At 40.8% G+C, this 22,622-nt stretch overlaps 1 long non-coding RNA gene and 2 pseudogenes across 1 annotated transcript in view; 1 reads left to right on the top strand and 2 right to left on the bottom strand.

The window, feature by feature from the left end:
• LOC122900700 overlaps window positions 1–6,050 on the bottom strand; it is a 62,585-nt gene extending 56,535 nt beyond the window's left edge. Inside the window, exons 1-2 of the long non-coding RNA XR_006383303.1 lie at window positions 6,006–6,050; window positions 5,833–5,883 (exon numbers count right to left, since the gene is read on the bottom strand). This is a non-coding gene — a long non-coding RNA (uncharacterized LOC122900700). The remainder of the gene's footprint in view (window positions 1–5,832; window positions 5,884–6,005) is intronic.
• Window positions 6,051–7,853: 1,803 nt separating this feature from the next.
• LOC122898900 lies at window positions 7,854–8,842 on the bottom strand (annotated as a pseudogene).
• Window positions 8,843–19,133: 10,291 nt separating this feature from the next.
• LOC122899244 lies at window positions 19,134–19,650 on the top strand (annotated as a pseudogene).
• The last annotated feature ends 2,972 nt before the right edge of the window (window positions 19,651–22,622 follow it).

The raw sequence follows: 22,622 nt of genomic DNA, 5'->3' as shown, positions 1-22,622 counted from the left end.
GCAGGCTCAGCATCCTTATTCCCCCCCTCCCTGCCCCTTGCAGTCTACACATTTAGTGCAATTCCTATCAAAATACCAACAGCATTTTTCACAGAACTAGAACAAACAATCCTAACATTTGTATGGAAACACAAAAGACCCCAAATCATAAAAATAATCTTGAAAAAGAAAAACAAAGCTGAAGACATCACAATTACGTACTTCAAGTTATATTACAAAGCTATAGTGATCAAAACAGTATGGTACTGTTTTGATACAGACCCAGATCAATAGAACTGAATAGACAATCCAGAAAAAAACCCACAATTCTGTGGTCAATTCATCTCTGACAAAGCAGGAAAGAATATTCAATGAGGCAAAAACCAGTTTCTTCAACAAATGGTGTTAGGAAAACAGAACAGCAACATGCGAAAGAAGGAAACTGGACCACTTTCTTACACCATACATAAAAATAAATTCAAAATGGGTTAAAGGCTGAAATGTGAGATCTAAAACCATTAAAATCCTAGAAGAGAACACAGGCAGTAATTTCTCTGACACCAGCGATAGCAACTTTTTCTTGATAGGTCCCCTGAGGCAAGGGAAACAAAAGCAAAAACAAACTACTGGGACTACATCAAAATAGAAAGCTTCTGCACAGCAAAGGAAAAAAATCAACAAAACCAAAAGGCAACCTTTGCAATAGAAGAAGATATTTGCGAAGGACATATATGATAAAAGGTTAGTATCAAACATATAAGGAACTTCTAACTCAACACCCCCCCAAATAATAATTCTATTACAAATGAGCAGAAGAGTTGGACAGACATTTCCCTAAGAAAAACATACAGATGGTCAACAGACACAGGAAAAGATGCTCAACATCATTCATCATCAGGGAGATGCAAAACAAACCACAATGAGATATCACCTCCCACTTGTCAGAATGGTTAAAATAAAAAACACAAGAAATAACAAGCATTGAAAAGGATTTGGAAAGAAAGGAACCCTCTTACACTGTTGGTGGAAATGCAAACTGGTACAGCCACTATGGAAAACCGTATGGAGGTTCCTTAAAAAATTGAAAATTGAACTACCATATGATCAAGTAATTCCACTAATGGGTACTTACCCAAAGAATATGAAAACACTAATTCAAAAAGATATACGCACCCCTATGTTTATTGCAGCATCATAGATAATAGCCAAATTATGGAAGAAGCCCAAGTGTCCATTGGTACATAAATGAATAAAGAAGATGTGATATGGGGCACCTGGCTGGCTCAGTTGGTAGGGCATGCAACTCTTGATTTCACAGTCATGAGTTCAACCCACATGTTGGGGGTAGATTTACTTAAAAAAAAAAAAGTGTGTGTGCATGTGTGTGTGTTTGTGTGTGACAGAACATTACACAGCCACAAAGAGAATGAAATTTTGTCATTTGCAAAAACAAGGATGGCTCTAGAGAGTATAATGCTAAATGAAATAAGTCAGAAAGACAAATACCATATGATCTCACAGATGTGTGGAATTTAAGAAACAAATAGACAAAGGAAAACAACAAACCAAAAAAACGGACTCTGGGGTGCCTGGATGGCTCAGTCAATTAAGCATCTGACTCTTGATTTCAGCTCAGTTCATGATCTCAGGTTTGTGAATTGAGCCCCACATTGGGCTCCATGCTGAGTGTGGAGATTCTGCTTGAGATTCTCTCTCTCCCTCTCCTTCCACCCCTCTCTCTGCTCTCTCTCTTTCTCTAAATAAAACAAACAAAATATATTTTTAAAAAATTCTCTTTAAATAAAAACAAACAAAAACCAACAACTACAAAAAACCAACCCAGACTCTTAACTGTAGAGAACAAAAGGACATTTACCAGAGGGGAGACGGGTGCAGGGATGAGTCAAGTAGGTGATGGGATTAAAGAGTGCAGGTGTTGGGATGAGCACTGAGTAATGTATAGAATTGTTGAATCACTAATATAACCCTATGTTAAGTGTACTAGAATTAAAATTAAAATTTAAAGAAAGTCTCCAGTGAGATACCATCTCACACCAGTTACTATGTTTTGGCTACTATCAAGAAAACAAACAAACAACAACAGCAAAAAATAGAAAGTAACAAGTGTTGGTGAGAATGTGGAGAAATTGAAACCATTGTACATTTTTTTCCAATTTATTTATTTTCAGAAAAACAGTATTCATTATTTTTTCACCACACGCAGTGCTCCATGCAAGCCGTGCCCTCTATAATACCCACCACCTGGTACCCCAACCTCCCCCCCCCAAACCATTGTACATTTTTGATGGGAATAAAAAGGAGTAGAGATGCTGTGGAAACCAGAATGGGAGTGCCTCAAAAAATTAATAATAAAATGACCACAAGACCCAGCAATTCTACTTATAGATATATACCAAAGAGAATTGAAAGCAGGTCTCAAAATATACTGGTATACTCATATTCATAACAGTGTTACTCACAATAGCTAAAATGTGGCAGTGAGCCAAGTGTCCACCCAAGGACAAATAGATAAGCAAAATGTGATATAATTCATATAATGGAATATTATTCAGCCTTAAATGAAGAATATTCCGATACATCTACAACATGGATAAACCTTGAGAAAACCATACTAAGTGAAGTAAGACAATCACAAAAAGACAAACACTGATTGATTCTACTTATAAAAGATACCTAGATTAGTAAAAATCATAGAGAAAGAATGAAGAACGGTGGTTGTCGGGGAAAAGTGAGGTTATTGTTTAATGAGTAGAGAGTTTCAGTTTTATAAGATGAAAGAGCCATAGAGATGGATGGTGGGGATGGTTGCACATTATGAACATATTTAATGCCACCGAACTGTACAATTAAAATGCTTAGGATGGTAAATTTTGTTGTGTGTATTTTATCACAATAAAAAAAAAAACTTGGAAAAATATCTTTATAATCCATCTCTTTCTATTAATTCTCACTACTATTACTAAAGTCTGGCCTGGGGTCAACAACAGACTAGCCACAGGCTGAATGCAGGCCAGAGACATGATTCTTTCTTTAATTAGCTGCCAATATAAAAGCTGGGGGTGTCTCCAGATACCATTTTCCACGTAGGAGAACCAAGATTCTTTAGAGAAATGACAGTTCTAAGTTTGGGCAGGAAATTTTAAAAAATGAGCTGGAAAATCTTGTTATGCATGATAGTAAAGAAGTTATCAATTTCTTTGATTGTTAAAGCCAAATGATTCAGGAGCCTGATGTATAAAAACTGAGCTGATTTTATCATCAACAAGAACTGTAATACATTAAAAACCATCAAATATATTTAAATCCTTGAGTTTATAATTATAATAAAAACAATTAATTGATAACCAGGGAACATGCTTGGGAATTAGCTCATTATTTTGAAGATATACAAGTAACAGGAAAGAGTCAAGTGTTCTTCCTGTCATCCCTAACAAAGTATACTGAGAAGTAACCAAATAATGGATAAGGGAAAGTTTCTTTTTACAGAAGTATTCTACCTAATAACTAAAAAGAGTTTCTTTTTTTTATATTTTTTAAAGATTTTATTTATTTATTTGACAGAGAGATCATAAGTAGGCAGAGAGGCAGGCAGAAAAAGGAGGAAGCAGGCTCCCTGCTGAGCAGAGAGCCCGATGCAGGGCTCGATTCCAGGACCCTGAGATCATGACCTGAGCCAAAGTCAGAGGCTTTAACCCACTGAGCCACCCAGGCACCCGTAAAAAGAGTTTCTTACGTACACAATGCTACATACGTATACAATTAACAATAGGAAATCACTATTTACTATATTGCAACCTCAAAAAACTAGTTAAGCCAGATACTCAATATGAATGGCCGTTAACACTGTAGAAAAGAGGGACATCACATTACAGGTCTCCTGGCACATGAAGGAACATAATACCACTTATCTAGCAGGTTTGTCCCAAAAAATTGAGCTGAAACTTGATCAAGCTTCTATATCTGATTACCACTTGACAGAAAATACAGAGGAAAGGTGAAAATGTTAAATGATACTTTAAGGATGCAATCAGAAAAACCCAGACTCGAGAAGTTATTTGCAAACGACATATCAGATAAAGGACTAGTATCCAAAATCTATAAAGAGCTTAGCAAACTCAACACCCAAAGAACAAATAATCCAATCAAGAAATGGGCAGAGGACATGAACAGACATTTCTGCAAAGAAGCCATCCAGATGGCCAACAGACACATGAAAAATTGCTCCACATCACTCAGCATCAGGGAAATACAAATCAAAACCACAATGAGATACCACCTCACACCAGTCAAAATGGCTAAAATTAACAAGTCAGGAAATGATAGATGCTGGTGAACATGCAGAGAAAGGGGAATTCTCCTACACTGTTGGTGGGAATGCAAGCTGGTGCAACCACTCTGGAAAACAGCATGAAGGTTCCTCAAAAAGTTGAAAATAGAGCTACCTTATGACCCAGCAATTGCACTACTGGGTATTTACCCTAAAGATACAAACGTAGTGATCTGAAGGGGCACATACACCCAAATGTTTATAGCAGCAATGTCCACAATAGCCAAACTATGGAAAGAACCTAGATGTCCATCAACAAGATGAATGCATAAAGAAGGTGTGGTATATATATATACAATGGAATACTATGCAGTCATCAAAAGAAATGAAATCTTGCTGTTTGCGACGACATGGATGGAACTAGAGGGTATTATGCTTAGCGAAATAAGTCAATTGGAGAAAGACAACTATCATATTATCTCCCTGATATGAGGAAATGGAGAAGCAGCGATGGGGGGTTGGGGGGTAGGAAAAGAATAAATGAAAAAAGATAGGATCAGGAGGGAGACAAACCACAAGAGACTCTTAACGTCACAAAACAAACTGAGGGGAGCCGGTGGGAGGGGGTTAGGGAGAGGGTGGTGAGGTTATGGACATTGAGGAGGGTATGTGCTACGGTGAGTGCTGTGAAGTGTGTAAACCTGGAGATTCACAGACCTTTTCCCCTGGGACTAATAATACATTATATGTTTATAAAAAAATTTAAAAATTAAAAAAAAAATAAAGGGTTTCAGAATCACAAAGAAAAACCCAGACTCTGGAAGTTTACAGAACAAATATCCCAGTTTCTTTAATACATGAAAAAAATGCAAGATGCCCATGAAGGATTATCTCCTAATACTCTGGGGTTTAAAGTTCAGACTTCAAGCATCAGTGTGTCTTAGAGACAAGTACTGCCTCTGCCATTTATCAGCCATTTGCATGGAGAAATTAATTTAACCTTTTCAAGCTCAGGTTTCTTTACCTATAAAATAGGTAAATACTAATCGCAACTATGTCCATTGAGATAATGGACATAAAACACTTAGCTCATTGCCTAACTTATGGCCCATGCAAAATAAGTTATTTTTATAATCTTCATCAGTAAAGAATGTGTGCTGAATGAATGATTAAATGAATGACTAGAATTAATCAGCTAAAAATACTATGAGCTATTCTTGGCTGATAATGTTGGCCATGTCATTTACTCAATATTTATAGGGCACTGGAGCTAGTACAAAATGCGTAAGACGTGACCTTTTCGAAAAGAAATCCTCCATGTCTTAACCCCAAGGAATACTAACTAATGAGGTTGTCAAGGCCCCTCTAACAGCCTGCTGGGAAGAACTTTCAGAATAGAGGACCGTTGTTCATTGTCCTTTCCTACAGAACCTGACTGGGGGTGGGGGGGTAATGCTCATCGTCATGCGTGTATTCTGCATCACTGAAACACTTCAGAACTACTCACGTTCTTAACAGACCTTGGCTGCTTTCGTCTGGTTCTTGCATGCTCTTGTCACTCCCACCTGTTCATTCCTCTTTCCATGTGCAATGTTTCCTTCTGCTGCATACAGCCCCTGAGGGTCAAAAGATGGACTTATTCATTGGGATAACTCGGACTGGGAAAAAATAAGCAAACAGAATGTTGCCAGAATGTTAAGAGAACAAGTACTTCCTCATTAGAGAAGAGACGACTGACCTGCTTAAAAGCGGAGATCCAAATGACTAACGCAGGACAGAGAGCTTCCACCTTAGAAATACTCAACTTACAAATGACCCAGACACACATTACTGCCCTGCCCCGGCCCCACCCCAGGAAGCTGCTGTTGTCATCGGCACCACTAGGTGCAGGAAGCCGGCGGAAATGAAGATTTTATACAATCAGGGGGTTCAAAATAAAAGGGGAAAATTGAGACAAGAATAGCTTTTTTTCCCAACCACATCTCAAGTTTATTTACTTAACTCTGTTTTACTGCCTGAAATTCTGTATTATAGAGAGCCATGGTTAGTAAGCAGGGCTTTAAAAAAAAAAAACAAAAAAACCTACTCCCAATGGGAGTTTTTGTAATCTTCTATTACTTTCAGGCTAATTTTTCACTAATGATATGAGAGATTCTTAATGTCAGTGGGTTTATTTTTTAATGTCAATATTTTTAATCAGATAGAAAGAGTGCCCTGATTTCCTACCAACCACAATAGGTAGTCAGCACCATAGGCAGTGTCCGGAGCAAGGGACATTCCTTTGTAAGTCTAATTCACAGCCACCATGTGTAGGAAACCCAATCACGTGTAATGCAACAGGAAAGGAGCCCCCTGGAGTTCTTTAAGGATTTCTAAGATGGATGACATAGACTTGAGACAGTTGCAGCTAAGTCTACCCTCTGGAGGAAGGCTAATCAAAGAAAGAGACAAAGAGAAAGAGAACAGACAAAGAGAAGCTGATCTGAAAATTGTATAAGGAAACAGACACACAGAAAGAGAAGGGGGGAAAAATCCTGCTGAAGTCATTTGAACTCCTAGAAATTATGGACTTCCTAGTTACACAACCCAATACAGTCTTGATGTACTTAAGACACACTGAACTGTGTTTTTTGTCCCTTCTAAACAAAAACCCTAGAAGAGCTTCATTCTCGGACCCACTGGTTCACTTCCTGGTTTGTCTCTCCCTGACCACTCAGCAGGCGTCCGCCTGGTTTCCCAGAGTAGTGACCTCTCTCCTCAGGTCCTTGTCTTCCAAAGGCAGCACCAGGAGTAAGACCGGCCGGTTCTCCAGGTCAGCTTCTCTCCCTGGAGCTGGCCTCTGAAGGGGGAATGCTATACTTCTAGGTGCAGCATCCCTTCCCAATTATGTGATCTGGACCCTTGTTTTCTTCCTGTGTTGTTGGATACACCTTGAACAGTACTACATAGGATTCCAGATATTTCTCAGTAGACATACTGATATTTTTCAGTAGACATACACCATGAAGGTCCCCAGAGCTGGGTTGAAAATACTTGCATTGGTATAGTTAAGTTGAACAGTGGAATACTATGGGTAACCGATGGGCATTTGTTTATTTCATTTCAGGTTTCAGCTCAGGTTTTTGCCAACTTTATTTCAATGTAGTTTGTGTAGTCATTTCCCAGAAATTATATGACCTTCTAGGATCTTTTTAGATTTTTTTTTTTACACTTTATTACAAGGGGGGGGGGATTTAAAAAAAAAAAAAGAAAAGAGAGAGAGAGAGAAACCACATTGAATTCTACCTTTCTTTTTTTAAAATATTTTTAATGTATTCATTTGAGAGAGAGAGCATACCTGAGCACGAGCACAGGCACAAGCAGTGGGAGGGGGGGGGACAGAGGGAGAGGGAGATGCAAACTGTCCACTGAACAAGGAGCCCAATGAGAGACTGGATCCCAAGACCCAGGGATCATGAACCGAGCTGAAGGCTGAAGGCAGATGCTTAACCAACTGAGCCACCCAGGCACCCCTAATTCTACCTTTCTAAAATAAGTATTTCCTTCCAGTTTGCACCTAATGTATTTCTTTTTTTTTTTTTTTAATTTTAAAGGTCAGAAAACCTTTTTTTTTTTCCCCCCCTAAACCTCTGCCATAGATTTTTAGCACGTACTGATGGTCACTGGCTCTATGAGGTCCCCATAGCCGGCAAACAGAGTCTGGCCATCAGCAGACCAGGCCAGAGAGGTACACTGGGGTGTTTCTGTCTTGCTGCTGGTACTGATAACTTCCTGCTTCAGTTCGTCTACAGTGATCTTGCCTTCTGAGTCCCAGATCTTGATGCTGCGGCCCGTGGCCACATACAGCCCATGTCTGTTAGGACCGAAGCCCAGGACACTGATGATATCCCCACCATCTGGAGTATAAAGATGCTTGCCTTTGCTGAGGTCCCACAGCATGGTCTGGCCCCCTGTGCCTCCAGAAGCAGAGGGATCCATCCGGAGACACAGTCACAATGTCCAGGTACCCTGTGTGCAGCTGAAGTGATTAGTCTTCAGCTTGTAGTTTGCCTCGTTCCATATATTGACCAATTTGTCCCAGCCGTAGCAGGCAGTGATAGGGTCGCTGCTACTGGATGAGAAGCAGACACAAGTCACCCACTCCGAATGGCTCTCATCCTGGAGGGTACATTTGCATACACCCAGAGTATTCTACCGCTCGATGGTTTTGTCTACAGAGCCAGAGACAATTTGCAGTGTTATCAGAGGTTAAGGCCCCACTAAGCACATCCTTGGTATGGCCTACAAATCTGTGTGTGGTGGTACCCACTGTAGATCTCAAAGTTGAAGGGTTCCACCACAAAAGTCTGAGAGGGCAAACTGGCCATCCGAGGAGATGACCCTGGGAAGCCCACCATGGATGCCCTAGTTAGTCTCCTCCCTGGTGAGCTTCTACATGATGATGGTCTTCTCTTGAGAGGCAGATGGTATCATGTCCAGGAACTGGGGAGGGATGAGAATCTGCATCAACCAGCCATTGTGGCCCTTGAGGGTACCACAAAGTGTCCTCTGCTCAGTCATGGCAGTGGTGACATCAGGTGTCCCCGTGGCAATAAGGATGGAGCTGGATGGCTCAGAGAGACTAGCGCCGAAGCCACTCCAGCCACAGCCCTAGTGAGGAATAAAAAGCTGCATTGGATGTATCTCTATTTTTTTTTAAGATTTTATTTATTTATTTGACAGACAGAGATCACAAGTAGGCAGAGAGAGAGAGGGGGAAGCAGGCTCCCTGCTGAGCAGAGAGCCCGATGCGGGACTCGATCCCAGGACCCCGAGATCATGACCTGAGCCGAAGGCAGCGGCTTAACCCACTAAGCCACCCAGGCGCCCAAATGTATCTCTATTTTTTCCACATGTGGAATCCCAGTGATTTAATTGTCTGCCTTGTCACTTATATTAAAAAATGAAAGCTTTTCTCCATGCCTGGTCTTCATAAATGTAATTTAATAGCTATATAAGTAATACAATGGAACTGTAAACAGAAATATAATTTTAATTCTATCTATTCCTTCCAATAGGTATATAATTTACATGATATTCATAATTCATCTTATTGAGTCACTAGACATTTTAATTTTTCCCAGTGGAAAGTGGGATTATTGGGTCAAAAATCTATGAACAGCTCTTGCTGTGCATTAAAATCCATTCTCAAAAGAATTATTCCAAGTCACTCTACCAGCCAAGTGTGGGTGCATGTGTATGGACATTTCACTTAACATGCAGGAGATCCTGTCTTTGGTACTATCATCTTATTTCTCTTTTTCTTATATAATAGGTGTTACATGTTACCTTAGGATAACATATAAGTTAAAATCTGAATTTCAGAAGGAATAAGTAAGACTTAAGAAAGGAGAGAAAATGAAAGCTTCCAAGTGTGTAATTTTTCTGTTTCTAAATCTTTTGAAAGTTAGCACTATTAATGTATACTATTTATAGTTCTTTCCCCTGTTTTAGACACTGTAACTTACAAAGAAGAATGTAATCTTGCATGGACATGCTATCCTACCAATAAAGGCTGGTATTAAAGGCATTAAAACAAAGATGCAAATCTTTCATTTTATACTCCACCAAAAAAACAGGTATACCTGGTGAAAGACAAAGCTATAAGGAACAGAAGGTAAAAGTCAGAGGAGGCAAAACCCAGAGATTTCATTTGAGAGGTTTTACAGAGTCACAACGAAGAAAGGTCAATATTTATAAACCAATACCGTTCAAAAATATCCCAGACTTTTCTGATACTTGATGCATCTACCTTCCCTGCTCCAAGGTGTGAATCTGTCCTTAAGACAAGTATCAAAACTGTGAATCTACAGGATGCTTCCTTAGGAAGCAGTAACAGGCTGAGGTGGGCTATGTGGCCCTTGAAGAGGACTCTGGAACAATCTTTAACTCTGGAATTCTGCCAAGAATGAGGCGCAGCTCTGGGCTGGACTTAGGACAATGAAGACTGAAATGAATGACACATTTAAACAGTTGTGGTCAGACTGCAAAGCTGAGCAGCCCTAAAATAGCTTGCATGCAAACTTGATAGACTATTTTCAACTTCTTGCTTGTTTATCAGAGTACATAGTTTTCATTAAAGCACACAGCAGGTTCTATGATGATTATATTCCAAATGTCAGACTTTAAACTCTTGGATTTCTACAATTCACCCATAGGATTTTGTTGTTAAGTATATATAACAGAAAAAAAGATGAGAAAAAGACTATTTCTACCCGAAAATTATTCTATAATTATTCTACAAGAGTATTGACGGTAATATATGGGAAATACTTAGTACATTCAACCCTTCATTCATTCAACAAATTTTTACTGAGTACCTATTAGGCATTAGAAATTCAGTGATGCATAAATGTCCTTGCCCTCTGGGAGCATACATTTTCAGAGGTGAACAAGAGAGGGCAGACAAATAAATAGTAAATAATTAAACTAATAAATATAACTTATATAACAAAAATTATGGTGAGTTTTCATAGATCGCATAAAGAAATGAAATGCAAGATGACAAAGCTGAGGAGGTGGGAAGATCCTAAAGGAGATGGCGCTTTGCACTTTACAGAGCCTATCATTTCCAAGATCTACGCAGCCCTTGCTTCTTCCTCTGGCCTGCACCAGTCTACAGCCCTGCAACGCCCCCACGCAGCAGCATGCACACAGTACACTGTCATGCGTAAACACTCCCCTTTTCTGATGACCTCAAGACTTCGCTTAGTATTATGAGACTAGAAAACCCTGCTTTGTGTTTTTTCTTGTAAGATTTTATTTATTTTTTTGAGAGAGAGTTCACAAGCAGAGAGGAAGGGTAGAGGCAGAAGCCATCTCCCCGCTGAGCAGGAAGCCTTATGCGGGACTTGATCCACGACCCCCAGGGATCGTGACTTGAGCTGAAAGCAGATGCTTCACCAACTGAGCCACCCACATGGCCCTAGAAAACCCAACTTTAAAGAAACTGCAGGCAGTAGGCCCTCCTAGCTGCCCCAAATGATACTTTGTTGTTGAAAGTGCAGCTTGACATCTTTTTCCACTCACCATTTTAATCTCTGGTAGCACATTAACCAAAAACAAACAAACAAACAAACAAACAAAAACAAAAAACAAACCACTGAACAAAGAGCATTTGAGAGAAAGAATAGCTAACTTTAAACACACAGAGAGAAAAAACTTGGGGGTGGAGCAGGAGTGTCGGCACTCATCACGCTCTCGTGTAGAACACGCCATTCACGCTCTCCACTGAAAGTCGCTACCCGTTCACTGCCGACTCGGAGGGCGTGGAGTCCACTCTCCCCTGGTTAGAAATAATCTAACTCTACTTCTCAGGGCAGTCCTCACCAACTCAAAAAGAAAGTAGATAAATCTCGTCTGGGAACTTGCGCCTGGAGGCTGCTTTCGGCAAGTCTCTGGGAAAAAGAAGGTTCAGGAAGCCCAGCAATGGGGATCACCCCAACTGCACACATCTCACCAGGGCTGGGAGGGTGAGGAGGAGGGGCAGCTTCGGCTTTGACTCCCACACACACTCCCACCTGTGGTGCTTGAATACATGGATGAGCAAGGTGGTCTTGTTGTCTCGCATGAAAACCAAGAGTCAGATTGTAGTCCTGTAACTCTGCCCCCAAGGAACAGGTCTTAATTTTGTATTCTGGAAAAACTTCAGATAAAATGAAGTCACAGAAAAGAGCTCAAAGATGCCATAGATTCTCTTTGGCTCTTTTTGGCCACAGCTTAAAAGAGATACCCATGAGGCCTCCTTAATTGGACTCACTTGGGATGATTGAAACTTAAAGAGGAAGCAAATGAGTAACAGGTTTAGTTTTTGTTTTTAAATAATATGCAGTCACCAAGAAAGAACTGCAATTCAATTTAATCCCATTAATTACCTGGAGGGCTTGTTAAAGTAAGATTTATCCAGAACCCTCGGGTTCTTATATGGTCTGGCAAATCCACTGATAGAAAGATACAAAAACCATGTCTTCACTCAAAGAAATAAATGCCAAAGTGTGATATTTGGGGTTTTGACAGTTAGTGGGAGAGGTCCTGGGACAGCCCCCAATCTCACCCCTCGACAGGCTTTTGATTCAATCCGCGTCAGACAAGCATTGCTGGTGGAGAGGGCGGATGATGCAGCTGCCAACGATGTAAACGTGGCTTGGTCATTTGTAGGCTATGTATACAACCCCAGTTGGTTTACAGACAACAAAAAGACCAAAAATTAATTTATAGCTGTGGGATAAAAATGTAATTAAGAAGATTTTTTTAATCTGTCATTCCCAAGCACAGCAGCCACCCCAGTGGTGTCTGGCTTACAGTTGCCAAAGGATCTGCTGCTTGTGTCTTGGGCCCTGTGGGTGGGCGTTAAGGATCCCATATGGTACGATGCTCATTTCTGCATTCGAAGCAGACAGCAGGTGGACTGTCTTCTGACTGTCTAACAGGCAAAACCACTACAAATTCCAAAAGCTGGTGGGCAATGTAATGCCTTGAGTGGAAGGGCACTGAAGGAGAAATTAGCACTTCCTATATGATGATGATAACACTCTAATGGTAGAGTATTTGAGATTATTTTTTAAAGAATATTTTATTTATTTATTTGACAGGGAGAGATCACAAGTAGGCAGAGAGGCAGATAGAGAGAGAGAGAGAGAGTGGGGGAAGCAGGCTCCTCATTGAGCAGAGAACCCAATATGGGGCTCGATCCTAGGACCCTGAGATCATGACCCGAGCCGAAGGCAGAGGCTTAACCCACTGAGCCACCCAGGTGCCCTGAGTATTTGAGATTATTAAATAAATGTATTTCTAGTCACAGTTAACTCTAGCTCCCGACTGACTTATCAGAGCCACGCAGTGTAAAGATTACCTTTCTGGGGTGCATGGGTGGCTCAGTAGGTTAAACCTCTGCCTTCAGCTCAGGTCATGATCTCGGGGTCCTGGGATTGAGCCCCGCATCAGGCTCTCTGCTCTTTGGGGAGGCTGCTTCCCCATCTCTCTCTGCCTGCCTTCCTGCCTACTTGTGATCTCTCTCTCTCTCTGTCACATAAACAAAATCTTTTTAAAAAATTTACCTTTCTGCCATTCAAGTTGAGCAAGGAGGTTGAGTGGCATAAATGCAGTCCTCATAGAAAAGAGGAGAAAGGAGAAAGTGTGTTCTGCTCAGTACCTGGAAGTCATGGGTAAGTGTGGGGAGGCAAAGTAAACTATTTGCCATGTGAACTGACTGGTCTGGGAGCAAAAGATTATTATATAGGTTTGGCTAAAAAACCAAAATCAAATGAAGTTTTTGACACACTCCCCAACTGGAATATTAGAATGAGACTTCTATGCAAAGGATGCTGCCAACCTCTGGCAAAGTGTTCAGATGGGTAGGTTGAGTGAAAGTAGAAGAAAAGACAGTGATCCTTGTTCCCTACAGTATGTGCCTGTAATAATCCAGAAAGATGGAACACCTGGGTGGCTTAGTTGTTAAGCGTCTGCCTTTGGCTCAAGTCATGATTCCAGGGTCCTGGGATCGAGTCCTGGATCTGACTCCCAGCTCAGCACAGAGCCTGCTTCCCCTTCTGCCCCTTCCCTCTACTCATGCTCTCTCACTCTCTCTCAAATAAATAAATAAAATCTTAAAAAAGAAAAAAAAAGAGCACTAGGAGTATCTTTTGTTCTAATGTTTGGTCTTTGACCCCATACCTAACACAGGGCTCCTAAATCCCTTGGAATTTTCTAGGTGAATGTTTTTTGTTCTAACGAAGTGACTCTTGATGGGCTCTTGAATGGGTGGTTAGTCACCAGAAAGACCAAGCCATGATAAGAAGCTTAGAATTTTGTGTCCCACCCCACTTTCTCCAGATAGGGGAGAAGGGCTGAAAATGGAGTTAATGATCAATCATTCCTTACCTGGGGAAGCCTCTAAAAATCCCAAAAGCATGGAGTGTGAAGAGACATAGAGGTCCTGGAAGAATGGGCATGGAAACGCCATGCTCCTTCCCACATACCTTGTCCTACACATGCCTCTCCTTCATCTGGATGTCTATCGGCATCTTTTATCATATCCTTTTATAATAAACTGATAACCAGGAAGTAAGATGTTTTCCTGAGTTCTGGGAGCCACTCTAGCAAATTAATTGAACCCAAGGAGGGGGTTGTGAGATCTTCTGGTTTGGAGCGTGTGGGTCAAGTACAGGTGACAACCTGGGATTTCAAGTGGTATGTGAGGTAGTGTCGGGACAGTTGCAAGGTTGAGCCCTTAACGTGTAAGATCTGATTCTACCTCCAGGTGGATAGTGTCCCAACTAGTTAAATTATAGGACATCCAGGTGATATTGCAGAGAACTGCTTGGTGAAGGAAAACTTTCACACAGCTGTGTCAGAGGTGTTGTGAGTGAGGCAGCAACCTCAGAGGAAAAGAGAATCGTAAGAGGAAGACAGGTTTTCTTGATACATCCTTTGGGGAAAATATAAGGGAAGGGGGCAATAGCTCCATTATGAAGATGGATTTTTGACTGGCTAAATACTTCCTTGGAAGTCTTTCAAAACCAGAAGACAGTAACGTGGTTTCTTCCACCCCCTCAGAACAGCCCTCTGCTATCTCTCAGTGGGTTATGAGAAAGATCTCTTACAGAAAGTATAGAAACTACATTTTCTTTGCACATCTAGATGAAATGTACAAATCGCTGTATAATAAGTACTATTATTATTGCCCTCTTTTACAGGTGAAGAAATTGAGGCATAGAAAGAGTAAGTAAATTTCTCAAAGTCAGTGATGGGTGAGGATTTGAAATCAAGCACTCAAGATGTAGAACCCACACTCTTAACGCCTATACTGTGTATTCTCAAAACCTTCCTCTTGTATGTTATACATTTTAAAGCGCTTCCTACATAGGTTGCTGTTAATTTGACCAAGAACAACTCTGAAATTACATGGTTTGATGACAAAAGAACGTATTTACATAAATTGTGAATATATTCTTATACATAGAGAATTATCTTTCATGATATTCACGAGGAGATGGAGAATTGTTGACCCTGGTTGTAGAACTTGGAATGATTTTTAAATTTTTCTTTATTCTTTCCTGTTTAATTGAAATTTTTATAAGATTATGGCTTTGCGTTACAAGTAGGAAATACAGCGAGGCTTGTATTAATCAGGAGAGAATTGGCTTCACTACAATAATAAATCTCAAAAACTCAGTGGCTTAACACATGCAATTTTCTCTTCTGCTGCAGATTTGGCAGCGTCCTTTTGAATCATAACTCAGCAATTGGATCTACTTCTTACAGTTCCACAACTTCAATCAATCCTTGGTTTCTAGAGTCATAGAGGAAAAGGATAAAGGAGAATGAAGAATTTATACCATTGGCCCAGAACCGATCATATGACCTCACTTAAACTATAAGGGGAAGTGTAGTCTATCCTGTGCCCCAGAAGGAAGGAACTGGACAAAGGAAGCACAAGCAGTCTCTATCATAATGTGAATTCCACTGTAAGAACTTAATAAAAGAGCATGGCCTCCAGAGTCAGGCTGTCTCGGTTCATATCCCAGCTTAGGCACTGACTGACTATGTGACTTTGAGGAAGTTATTCAACTTCATTGTGCCTATTTCCTCATCTGTCCTATGAGGAAAGCAGTATTGCTGTGCAGGTTAGATGAGGTTGTATGTTGACAAGCACAGTAGATTGTTCACAGAGATGACTATGCCTGCCCGTTTGCACCATGATTTTTCCTCTCCCCCCATAAAAGCATACAGTTTATTACCCTACCCTTGGATCTGGGTCTACCTGTAATTTGCTTTGATAGATAGGATGTCATGGAAGTGATATGTGGCATTTCTAAGTCTAGAATCCAATGATCCTTGCAGCTTCTGCTCTTACTTCTTGGAATTCTGCCCTGGAACCTCCAGATGAAGAAGCCTGGCCTGGCTACTAGAGGATAAGAGGTCAGTGAAGGAGAGACAAGCTGTCCTAGCGGTGGGCCCTTACACCAAGCAGCTAACAGCTACCACCAATTGCCAGACATAGGAGAGGGGACATGTTAGGCTATCAGAGCTTCCAGATTAATTTGCAGCCACATGCATAACCACAGGCAAGAAAAGCAGAAAAAACATTCAGCGAAGTCCATCCCAAATTGCTGACTCACAGAATCATGAGTAAATAAAAGGGTTGTTGTTTTAAGCTACTAAGTTTAGCACAGAGTCTGTCACAGCTTCATCACACTGCTTAACACAGTACCTGGCACATAATAAGTATTTTAATAAATGTCAAATGGTGTTATCACTTCTTCATCTAATTTTAATCTCATAATATTTATAAAAGGCAGCAGAGATTTCTAATCTCATTTCATAGGTGAGGAAATGAAGGCTCAAAGGTGGTAAATAATTTGTCTGGTATCACAGAGTCCTTAAGGTGTCAACTGAGCATTTCAGATTTGACCTTGTAAATCCTTCTCCAGTGAAGGCCTATTCTCCACAAATAAATCCTTTTATGAATAGGAATAGGAACAACAGTGGAATATCTGCTCCTACGGTTTTTAATTTACTAATTTCCCAGCAAAGCGCATAATCAGGCACCCAGTACCCTAGTATTTCTTTTTTATTTTATGATTTTATTTATTTATTTGAGAGAGAGAGAGCACAAGCTGGAGAGGGGAGGGGCCAGAGAGAGAAGCAGACACCCCATTGTGCAGGAAGCCCAACAGGGGGCTGGATCCCAGGACCCTGGGATCATGACCTGAGCTGCAGGCAGACTCTTAACCAACTGAGCCACCCAGGCACCCCCCCCCAAGTATTTCTTGTTAATGACCTTTAGTACCTTTAGCATCAGATTGAACTTTAGAGAAAAGTAAGTAATTTTTTTAATGGCAAAAAAAAACAAAAAACAAAAAAATTAGTTATTGTTTTGTTTTGTTTGCTTTGTTTTGTTTTGTTTTGTTTTGGAGAAGGCTTGAAAAAGATGATCTCTTTGAAATCAGAAATGAGATTTGTAGGACATCCATCAACAGCAATCAAAATTCCCTGAGAATGAGTTCTATTACTTTAGTGATAGACCCCACTGACCTGTCAATCCAAAGTATCTACAACTTTCAAAATCTACTAGTTCCTCACCAATACCTGCAACCATATTTTTGGTCTGCATGTATCTCCATGATTTTTAAAAGTTCTTGCTCTCGCCCAGTTGAAGGATGAGTTCTATTCCATTGAGCCAACAGAGATCTATTTCTTCCACATGTAAATATTTCTAATCCTCCTAACTCTGCCAAAGTAGACCTGCAAATATAGCTAATTCATCTTTTCCATTCATTCCCTCATAAACAATTCTTTGGGAAGTTCTATGGACTTTACCTTCCAACTCTACCCCAAGTACAACACGGCTCACTATCTCAGCTATTACAACCCCTTGTCTAAGATATCAATGTCTTTAACTTGAACTAGCAGTAGCCTCTAATTGCTTCCACTCTCTAGAACAGTAACTTTTCGCAATGATGGAAATGTTCTATGCCTACACTTCCAGTGGAAGTATTCTATGCCTACACTTCCAATACAGCTGCCAGTAACCACATATAGCTATTTGAAATGTGTCTGGTGTAACTTGGGAACTAAATTTTATTTCATTTTAATTGATTTAAATTTGAATAACCATATAAGACTAGTGGCTACTATATTGGATGACACAGATAAAGGGCATGAGTCTAATTATGTAACTTGCCTGTTGAAAATCCTCCACTACAATTAAGATAAAATACAAAGTTTCTGCCTGGCTTACAAGGTCTCTCATGACCTGGCCCTACCTACGCTCTTCCCCTAGGTCAGTGCAAGGACCTTCTTCATGTCTCTTGAATACATCAAGTTCACCCTCTCTGACATCTGTTCTTCCTTCTTCAGTGGGTCTTCACATAATTGACTCCTTCTTCTCATTCCGGTCTCACTACTCAAAAGTTACTTCTTCAGAGCACTTTCTCTAGTCATCAACCCTAAATTCTGCCCTAAATCCTATTCTATTCAACACATTATAAATCACATGTTTATAGCATTTACCATTAACTGAAACTATCTTACAAGTGTATTTATTTCCACGTAATTGTTTCTAGCTTTGATTGTGTCCTCCATCAGAAAAAAAGGGCTACCAAATGCAAAGACTTGGCTTATTTATCACCATCCTAGTGTCTTGATGAATCAGGGAATCTGGGTTCTTGAGGTTAGAGCCCAATGATAATACCAGTGGCATAGTGCTTCTTTGACTATTACATGTTGAGGGTATTACATGTTGTTTCTCCTATGACTTAGCACTTACTGAGTGCAGCCAGCATGTCCTGAAAAAACAAGAACAAAAACAAAACACAACCTGGTGGATGAGCTTAGACCTACTCTGAGAAGGTAGGAGAGCTATGGAAAGCATTTAGCCTTTCTTTCTCTTTCTCCGTAAGATTCTGACTCTCTCTTCTAACTAGTGGCCAAAGAAAAACCTCTGGTGAGAGTGAAATCATGAGCAGTCTCCCACTTTCTCTCATCTCTCAGAACACAATGAATGTGAATGAAAGATCTCAAGAAGAATGTTCAAAAGCTTGCTGCTCGGGCACCAACCTTTGAGAGAAGCTATGGATTGATGGCTGCCTGTGAGGAGGTCTCCAGAAACTGCAGCAATTTTCCAGGTGAGCTCATGATGCTGGTAATGAGACACTGCTGACACTCACAGCTACGTTTGAACTCCAACTCCGGCACTGACTCCCCTGGAAGCTCTCTGATTTCCTGGAGGATCTTTCACAGGGACGTACCACACTTACCAAAATTTGCCTCATCTAAAAAACCCAGAGTAGGACCCAGACGGTGGTCACAGCGGTCGCAGTAGGCAATGGCAGGTGGCAATGGCAGGATTTTGTCTACAAGAGTGTTTAGCCTGATTGGCAAGTGAGCAATTTCCCCCTCAGTGTGTGTTGGAGCACATGGAGGCGTCATGAAGAGTGAAAACTATGCTCTCCTGAATTACGTTATGTGGCGTGGCAACTCTCTGCCCTATGTGGCCCACGTCAAGAACCTCTCTGCCAGCCAGAAGGAGAAGAGGTCTTGAAAGAGAAGGAGAAGGGTCCCTGGAGTGGCCTCTCCATTGATGAAAAAGTTGAATGGTACTGCATCAAGTTCAACGAGAGCTTTACTGAAATGAAGAGGAACACGAATGAGTGGAAGACAGTTGGGGGCATGTTCTTCATTGCCTTTGCCGCTCTCATTCTGATTTGGGAGAAGCACTATGTGTACGGCCCCATCCCGCACACCTTTGAAGAGGAGTGGGTGGCCAAGCCACCAAGAGGATGCTCGACACAAAGGTCAGCCTGATTCAGGGCTTCTCAGCCAAGTGGGACTACGACGAATGAGTAGAATGAGTAGAAGAACTAGGAGCCCACCACTCACTTATCTGAACCCCATCTTGTTCTGCCATCTCCACGCAGCTCAGCGTCTTCACTGGAAACCGCTGTGTTGTAGCACCAGCACTGATAAATGAGCAGTCTGTGCGGGGAAAAAAACAAACAAACAAACAAAAACCAAAAAACCCAGACTAAAGATGAAACAAAATAAAGCCTAGCAATTTGGCATTTTAGTCATGTTCTTTCATGTGTCTGTACCCATAAGGTAGGTTCACACAGAGTGGTCATGAACTAGTTAAACAGCAGAATTCCTGACTTCTTCTGTAATCGGCGAGAAATGTCTGAGAGAGTTTCACAGATTTAGGATTTTGGTGCAGAGAGGAAAATATTTCAAATCAAGGATTCATTCACTCATTCATCAACCCCTCCATTCATTCATTTCCTGCAATAAAGATATAGGAAGCTCCTGCTATGTGTCAATAACTCTGCAGAGCTGTGGGAAACAGAGATGAAAGCAACGTAACCAGTGGTTTTTGACCTGAGACAATTCTCTACCACATTTTTGATAAGCGACCAGCCCTTCCCCAGCATGGCAGCACTGGCCAACTGCAGTGCTCCATTCCCCCGGCCTTAGTGACTTTCCTTTCAAGAATTTTCTTCTGGGACTAATAGCAAAGACTGTCATTTACCTCTGGGGACACGATTCTGAAAACCTAGTACCATGATAGCCAAAAGATTCATCATGCGGGGGAACAATGTCTGCAGTGGGAGTGAAGGAAGCCACTACACAGCCTGAAGCAGTGTGAGGGGTAAAGGAAGAGAAGAAGAGTGAAGAGTACGGAGAGGAAGGAAGACAGGGAAAGAGTAAGGGGAGTAAGAGTAAAACCACTTGGTATTATTTTCTGCCTGGATCATCATGTCAGATACCAGCACCATTCCTCCCTTTAAAAAAAAATCAATTTCATAATCCTCAGATAATCAATACTGTCCTCCTCCCATACATTTCTTTTTTCTTACAATGATTTCAATAACCTGCACCTGAGAGAATTTAGATGAAACCAGAGAATTTGAGGAGGTCTCTGTAGTAGCAGAGCAATCATATTTACAACCATGAAACAAATGTGACGTAGGCATAAGTACAATATACAGTCATGGCAGAAAAGGGAGAAGAATCAGCTCTGCCTGGGTGATCCCCTGCCCCAGAGGCCAGGGCTTGATTTATTCTTTTGGGGGGCCTGTTGCCTTGTACTCAGTAAATGCTTAGTCATTGAAAAAACATCATGCAGTTGCCTTGTCACTCAAGAAAGTCTTTGTGACACTAAAGTTAAGTCTGGAAGAGCATAAAGCTGCCAAGCTGAGAAACTAGGGAAAGGCAAATGGAATAGTATTAGAAAAAAATAGACCTGATAAAAAAGAAACAGAAAAGAAAGGAAAAAATATATTTATTTATATATATTTTTAAAAAAGGAAGAGAAAAAAGAAAAAAAGACCTATGGTTCACTAGATGCCCTTGGTATGGCAGATTCTTTGCTACTCCTAGTGAGAGGTGGGATCTAATTCCTCCACCCTGGATTGGCCTTAGTGACTTGCCTCATTAATAAAATACGGTAGAAATTATATTCTGGGGTTCTTAGGTCATAAACAGTTGTTGTTTTATGTCACTGAATTTTGAGATGGTTTGTTGTGTAGCAATACATAAGCAAACAGCATAACGAAAGCAATTAGCGTAAGAGGAGAGTGGTTTTTGTGTTGGAGCTAAGGCCTCCAAAATGGTCAGATCCTAGAGGTACATGCAAAGAGCTGGATTTTATCGTGTAAGTATTGAGGATCCATTAAATACTTGCATTCGAGCATAATCATTCTGAAGACATAATGGAGACTGGATTGGAAGGGAACCGATCTGGAATTGGTGTAGATAACTGCAGTCATCTAGGCACGAGATGTGAGGACCTGCCCTCAGATATCAGCAAGGGGGACTGAGAGAAGAATCCGTTACAGGACGTGATGGAGGCAGCAATAGGGCACTGATTGAATGAGAAACATAAAGGAGAGAGTTTGGGTGACTGAAATGGACATTACCAGGTTAGAAACTATACAAGGATGAAATGATTTGGACAGAGTAATGAAGAGTTCAGTTTTTGACACAATGAACTTGGGAAATCTGAACAGAGATAGCTACTAAACACTTAGTTCACAGCTGCAGTAAATGATTATTCAGGGGCGCCTGGGTGGCTCAGTGGGTTAAGCCTCTGCCTTTGGCTCAGGTTATGATCTCAGGGTCATGGGATCAATTCCCATATCCGACTCTCTGCTCAGCAGGGAGCCTGCTTCCCCCTGCCTCTCTGCCTACTTGTGATCTCTCTCTGTCAAATAAATAAATAAAATCTTTAAAAAATTTTTTTTAAATGATTATTCATATGTTTTGTTTAGCATCTCTCTTTCCCGGCTAGATTTTAAGCAGACTATTTTTGTCTTATTGACCTTTAAATACCCAACACCTGACAGTGTGTCTAGAACAAGCCAATCTTCAACGAGTGTTTGTTAAACTAATGAATGAATGAAATGATGTCCAGCACAGTAGCTCTCAACTTCAAATAAATATAGGAATTACATGGACGGCTTTCAAAGCCACTGATACCTGGGTTCCCCTGCCCTTCCAAACCCAGAGATTCTGATTAAATTGGTCTTGGTTGCAGCCTTGTGATTAAGATTTTTTAGACTCCCCAGCTGATTTTGATGAACAGTAGATAGTGGATGTGTGAATCTGGATATGATCTGCATATAAACAGCTATGACCTTAAAGTTATTCCTGTCCCAGCAAAAAGCTAAAGTGGACTATAAAACTTCCCAATACAAAATTACTTCCCATAAGTTCTATCTGCAAAACCGAGCCAAGGAACAAAACAAAAAACAAAAAACAAAACAAAAAAAAGGAGCCCTTACCAGGGGTATGGGAGTCAGCAGCCGACATTTTGCCAGTA

Source organism: Neovison vison, chromosome 2 (assembly GCF_020171115.1).
Source record: "Neovison vison isolate M4711 chromosome 2, ASM_NN_V1, whole genome shotgun sequence".
NCBI lineage: Eukaryota > Metazoa > Chordata > Mammalia > Carnivora > Mustelidae > Neogale > Neogale vison.
This window is presented reverse-complemented; position numbering and strand designations above follow the sequence as displayed.